This window comes from Octopus bimaculoides, chromosome 14 (genome assembly GCF_001194135.2).
Source record: "Octopus bimaculoides isolate UCB-OBI-ISO-001 chromosome 14, ASM119413v2, whole genome shotgun sequence".
NCBI lineage: Eukaryota > Metazoa > Mollusca > Cephalopoda > Octopoda > Octopodidae > Octopus > Octopus bimaculoides.
The window spans coordinates 48,268,026-48,274,342 of record NC_068994.1 but is presented as its reverse complement, the minus strand read 5'-3'; the positions used below and the strand labels follow the sequence as shown (position 1 = coordinate 48,274,342).

At 32.8% G+C, this 6,317-nt stretch overlaps 1 protein-coding gene across 1 annotated transcript in view; it reads left to right on the top strand.

Annotated features, from left to right (window-relative positions):
• The window catches only part of LOC106876388 (transmembrane emp24 domain-containing protein 7), a 33,674-nt gene that overhangs the window by 26,475 nt on the left and 882 nt on the right, over positions 1–6,317 (top strand). The window contains exon 3 of the transcript XR_008265495.1: positions 6,008–6,309. The gene's annotated coding sequence lies outside the window, so the exon portion shown is untranslated. The remainder of the gene's footprint in view (positions 1–6,007; positions 6,310–6,317) is intronic.

The following is a 6,317-nucleotide window of genomic DNA, read 5'->3' as shown; positions in this document are numbered from 1 at the left end:
AATTTGATATTTCATACTAGAACATCTTTAAAAAAAAAAAAATTTGTACTGAAATTACCATTTAGTTTGATTATTTTAATTGGAAATAATCTGTAATTTTTTTTTTTAAATAAGCAGACTAGTGCATTGTTCATATTTTAAGATTTTCTTTGAATTCATTGTAAATTTTGTAAACATTTTTTTTATAATCTAAGAAATTTTTTTTTTGTAATTTTTCAAGATTTAAAAAATATTTTGATTGTTTTTGTCCAGAAATCAATAAATGAAATGTTTCTCTTTTGGTGAAAGTGTTAGTGTTTTTTTTTTTTTTTATCATCAAAATATGAATTTTTATTTTACTTATTCATTGAGGTAAAATTTGAACTGTAATAAATTAGGCATGTGGTGTCTGAGAAAAGTGCTATAAAACAGTGGTTTCCGAAGTGAGTGAAACTGGCCTTCTCTCTCAGCCTAGGGTAGTAGGGATTGCTTAAATGGGTGTTATGGGTGAAAGTATCATATACTGACTGTCACTATCATATTTAAGTATAGCCTCTTCAGCAAATTTGTGACTTTGTACTCTTGTAAGAATGTTCTTCAAGTCTAATTCCAAAGACAATGGGTAAGTTAATAAAAATCTTGAAAAACTGGATATATTGACAAGAATAAATATTCTTTGGCTATTTTTCAAAATTTTCACATTTCCATGTACTTTGGGATTTTTTTTTTTTTCTGTGGAGAACTGAATTTAACCCTTTTGTTCTGTGATACAAATTCTTTTAAAATGGATTTAAATTAAAAGCTGTAAATATATATTCTAAATTTTACTTTAAATTCATGTTAATCTATATTCCAATCACCTAGTAATGAAAGTTATTCTAATGAATTTATTCTTTCCAAAATAGTAGCTGTGTGCTAAGTAACTTGCTTACCAACCTCATGGTTGCGGGTTCAGTTCCACTGTGTGGCACCTTGGGCAAGTGTCTTCTAGTATAGCCTTGGGCTAACCAAAGCCTTGTGAGTGGATTTGGTAGACGGAAACTGAAAGAATCCCGTCATATATATATATATATATATATATATATATATGTGTGTGTATGTTTGTGTGTGTGTTTGTTCCCCCAACATTGCTTGACAACCGATGCTGGTGTGTTTGTCCCCGTAACTTAGCAGTTTGGCAAAAGTGAGCGATAGAATAAGTACTAGGCTTACAAAGAATAAGCCCTGGAGTCGATTTGCTCAACTAAAGGTGGTGCTCCAGCATGGCCACAGTCAAATGACTGAAACAAGTAAAAGAGAGTAATTAGAACAAAAGTAGTCAAAATCAGTATAGTAACAAAACAGTTATTGCTGTTTTAAATTAGGTTACTAACCTCATGCACACCACTTAAGCGCTATATTGTCATTAACTGGTGGAGAGCTACAGTTCACTTCTGAAAGCAGTAGGGATTGTATTTTCTTCTTTTCATTAGCTTGCAGTTTTAATCTCAGATTTTATTTGGGAAGGGGACTTGTCACAATGGTTTGGTTTTCTTGACTGATAAGATAGATATTCTCCAACTGTGAAAAAGGAAGAAAGTATATCTGTAAATAAATAAATAAAAGGGCCAAAAACAACTAATAATGGATCTCACATATGAAAGCAAAATTGAGATGGAACCTCTACTAGACATAACAACCAAATCTTAATTCTGCAAATCACATTTTCAAACAGAAAAGGACATATTGTATCATATCTTAAAGAAGATGAGGGGTTGGTCATAGTTGGAATTGCTTTCTTAAAAAACCTATCTTCTCTATTGGAACTGATCTGGAACTAAAGAAGAAAACAATAAAATGGAAAATAGAAAAATCAAAGAATAAAAAACAAAATGTGATAAACCAATATTGCTTTAGGTTTCTATGTGCTTTGATAAAATGCATCTATCAGCAGGTGGTTAATTGTATTGATTTTTGGAAAATAGCCATGTTACACTTTCCAGAGAATACTGAAACCTGAAGAGTAAACCTCTGATCTCTCCACACATACATACACATAACTCATAGTGTAATTTTCAAGAGCCAACAAAGGAGTGCTTATGTAGCTACTTGTCCTGCCAGAAATAGCAGTCAAATCTTCCTCAAACAACAGCCTGTTGTTTGGATAAAGAAAGACCATGTTGGATAATGTAGTTCTAGATACAGTATGTCTGAGTAAAACATGGCTTGAATGCCTTTAATTATAGGTCTGCTGGGCCAAGCCTTACCATGTGGCCAGGGGCTAAACTGTAGGAACAATAAATGTCTTTTTAAAATTTCTTTATTCTCATATGTGATGCTTTTTGTAACTCATTCTACTAACAAGGTATAGTAAAGAACTGGGGTCATGCTGGACAAGGGCTGTTGGTAAGATGTTTATGAAAAATTTTAACACTCCTATCATTTTCCCTTTCCTCAAACTGATGAACTCTTCTTGCAATAACTGGTAATGAAAACTGTCCAGTCATCATTGCAGTTGACATATATGTACTAAATTTGATTCAGTTAGCTAGGTCTTTCTCTAGAAATTTATGGCCCTGTCTCAAATGTGAGAAATCAACATTATTGTTAATGTTACTTAACCCTTTTGTTACCATATTTATTTTGAGATGCTCCGTATTTCAATTAATTTTAAATATAACAAAGAATTTAGTAAAATAACATAGTTATCATTAAGCTGGTGTTAGGAACATAAATTGCAACTAAGGTTTGGTGGAAGGTTTTTATTCAGAACTTATGAAAACAAGACATTTGTACTACAGAGGCGGTTTCAGCCAGGTTGGTATCGAAAGGATTAAAGGTGTACATGACTGAACCAGTAGAATATTAGATTAAATAGATTATAGCATTTAGTATCATACTTTTCTGTAATGAGTTCAAAATTTTCAGAGATTGGCTTTAACATCATTTTTTTTTTTTATTCCTCTGCTGTGGATGAATTATGCATTAGTATCAGAAAGAAAAGTTGATTATTGAGCAACAAAATCAAGCATGACTCTTATTTTCTGCTTTTAATATATTCTAATTGTTTCAGCTTGCTTTCTAACGAAAAAAAAAAAAAAAGCATTAAAAAACTCTGCTTACCCCTATTTGCTTGCTTATCTTATTTTCAGTGGTATTTATTTAAATTTATTTTAGAATGAAACGTTAATGATAAAATTGTCTAAAAGATTGTATTTATTTAATTAAACAGATACAAAATATTTATTCAAATGCATCATCATCATTTGGCATCCATTTTCCATGCTGGCATGGGTCAGACAGTTTCACTGGGACAGGCAAGCTGTAGAGTTGCACCAGGCTCCAGTCTGTTTTGACTTGGTTTCTATGGCTGGATGCCCTTTCTAATGCCAACAAAATACCACTTCAGAAATTCTTTGAAGTTTTTTCATGACTTTATTTTTTACTAAATTACTGTGCTTAATTGTTTAAATTAATTTTGAATATAATCAAGAATTTGAAAGGCTTTGGTATGATAAAATAATATTTTCATTATTAAAGTGGTGTTTGGAACATAACTTTATATAACAATGGGAGATTCTATTTTAAATGGAAATGATTTTAATTCAGACAATTTTGTATTATAAGATTGAAGACAACTTCAAGTATCAGAAGGGTCAATAAACTTATTTTGTTAAGCCTAGAGACTAATAGAATAACTACGAGGCTTAACAAAATTAGTACTGGCATTGATTTGTTCAACTAAAATTCTTTGAGGTGGTGCCCACAGTCTAAATAAGTAAAAATAAAAGAAAAACCAGACAAGGGAGCTATGTTGTAGTTTGACTTGCTCAGTGTCTCAGCCAAATTTTTCCTTAAACACAATACTGTCTTTAAAATAGGTGATCTTACATAAGCCAGCAAGAGAGCTTCTGTGAAATCAGCCTGCTCAATGTTACCACCAAATCTTCTCCACCATCAAACTCTTTAGTATATGTAACCCTCTTGTTATTATATTTCTGTTGAAATGCACTGCATTAGTTTCAATTGATTTTGAAAATAATGGAGTATTTAGTAAAATAACTTTGTCGTTATTAAGCTGATGTTTGGAACATAAAATCAACACGAAATTTTGATGGGAGGTTTTAACTGAAATCGCTTTAAAATAGGAAGATTGTATCATAGAACCAAAGCCAGTCTCTGGTAGTTTGGTATCAAAAGGGACTAAATGGAGGATCACATGAATCAGTGAAGGAGCTTCTCTAGTTGTTGCTATGAAATGCAGGTCAGCCTTGCTCAAGCAGGTTTATGGTACCTAGGTACTTGTTCAAATAACTAGGAATAGCCTATGGTACTTGTATCTGGTTGAGGGCATCCATATTATATACAACATGCAGTCATTTTGTTGTGTAGAATGCAGTTTATGAGTCGGAGTGTATTGCATTCCTTCTGTTGTCCAGTCTTGAATAACTGCTATTAATGTTTAACCCTGAGTCAGCCCTAGTTGAGCAGACCTATGACCAAAGGCGTTCCAGCTATGATCAGCCAATCTTTTTTGTATATCTAGGACTATATTGGTTAGTGACTACTTTTTTTGAAATGGTTTGATTGGAAGAAATTCGGCTGTTATTTCTAGCATGTCAAGTAACTACATAATCTCCCTTGTTAGCTTGCTGGTATGAATGACTATAGCAAAGGAGAAGCATGCAAGGTGGACTTGTCCAAGTGTAACATCAGTTTCTTTTCAGTTGTTATGTAGTTGCTTGACTTGCTGCATATAGTGACTAAGTCTCTAGTAAACTTATTAACTTTAAATTCTGTACTATGATATGCAAGATCGATGAAGCAGCAAAATTTCCCTCTACAAAATTTAAAATGGAGATCATATGACTGAAATTGAGATTTTGGGTTGCATTCTGGAGAAATTTGAATGAAATTCTCTGCTAAATTTGTCTGACTTCTTGCCATGTGTTTATAAACTTTGTACACTGTAACAAAAAAAAACAAACAAAAAAAAAACTGTTCAACCAGTATTTTTAAGATAACAAAACAGTGTTTTAAAGTGTTATGATTGGGAGGGAGTCTCTATGCAGTCACTAGACCTATTAGAAATAACAGCCAAATCTCCTTCAAAATCATGTCCTGCCATCTGAAAAGGAAAGGAAATTAACATCGGTTGCTATTTCTTGTAGGTTGAATAGCTAGTGACATGATATAATTGCATGTCAACTAACAGATTGTCTTTACTAAAACATTGAATCTGTAAAATATAACTCTTTGAATTTCTGGTCTCCTTCATTTTTGATTTAAGAATGTTCTTATATTGAGTGGTAGAACAGCAGAAACAGAACTCAGTAAACTGAGTATGTGTGTCAATCTTTTTACTTGGCAGAAAGTGAGAAAGGATTTGTGAGTTTTGTGCATGACGCTTATTAAAGGTTATAGTACTGCCATGAGACAATGAGGTAGCCACAGTTTGGTAAGTGGCATGCAATAAGGGAGCTCTGGTTTGATAAATGGCAAAAGTCACTCTAATGGTCTTCATCACTTTCGGCTAATTGTATATGAAATTAAATGACAAAACAAGAATTTAGGCAATGAACTTCATTAGCCTAAAGCTGTTTCTGCTACAAGATGCATCGCTGAATGCATGTGCACTAACTTATAGCTTCCTCAGAGCTTCTAAAATGAAATGCTAGTAAATGCCTTCCCAAATAACTCATTTGTGAGTGCACTGCATCTTCTAGCAGAGAACAGTTGTAAGTTGATGAAATTCATTGCATAATTTCCTGTTCCTTTGTCATATTACACTTTGTACTCAACCAACACTTTATTCTGAAGCTAATATAGGTTTACTACTAATGCCAAATAATTAGTATCACTTTACCTAAGTGACACACACACACACACATACATACACACATTGAGACATTTGCACTCACAGTTTTGTATATACATTTTTAAATCTGATTTTAAGTGTCTTCTAAACACTTTGAAATAATGCCATTAACACTTGTTTTATTGAAGACTAAAATATAATTTTCGTTTTTTTCTTCTTCTCTATCTTCAGATGGAGCAGACTTCAGTGAATACACATGCACAGCTGAACACCATTGCTGACTATCAGACTCACTTCAAGCTGCGGGAGTCCAGTGGGCGAGCTTTTGCTGAGTTCCTGAATGAGAGAGTATTTTTTTGGTCAATATGTGAGACAGTGGCAGTGATTGTTGTTGGAATTGGCCAGATCATAGTTCTGCATAGCTTCTTCACAGACAAACGTCCAGCTAACACGATACAGTCATGATAGCTGCACTTAGGGCCTTACCCTAATACATGTATAATTATCTATAATATAATATATATATATATATATATATATA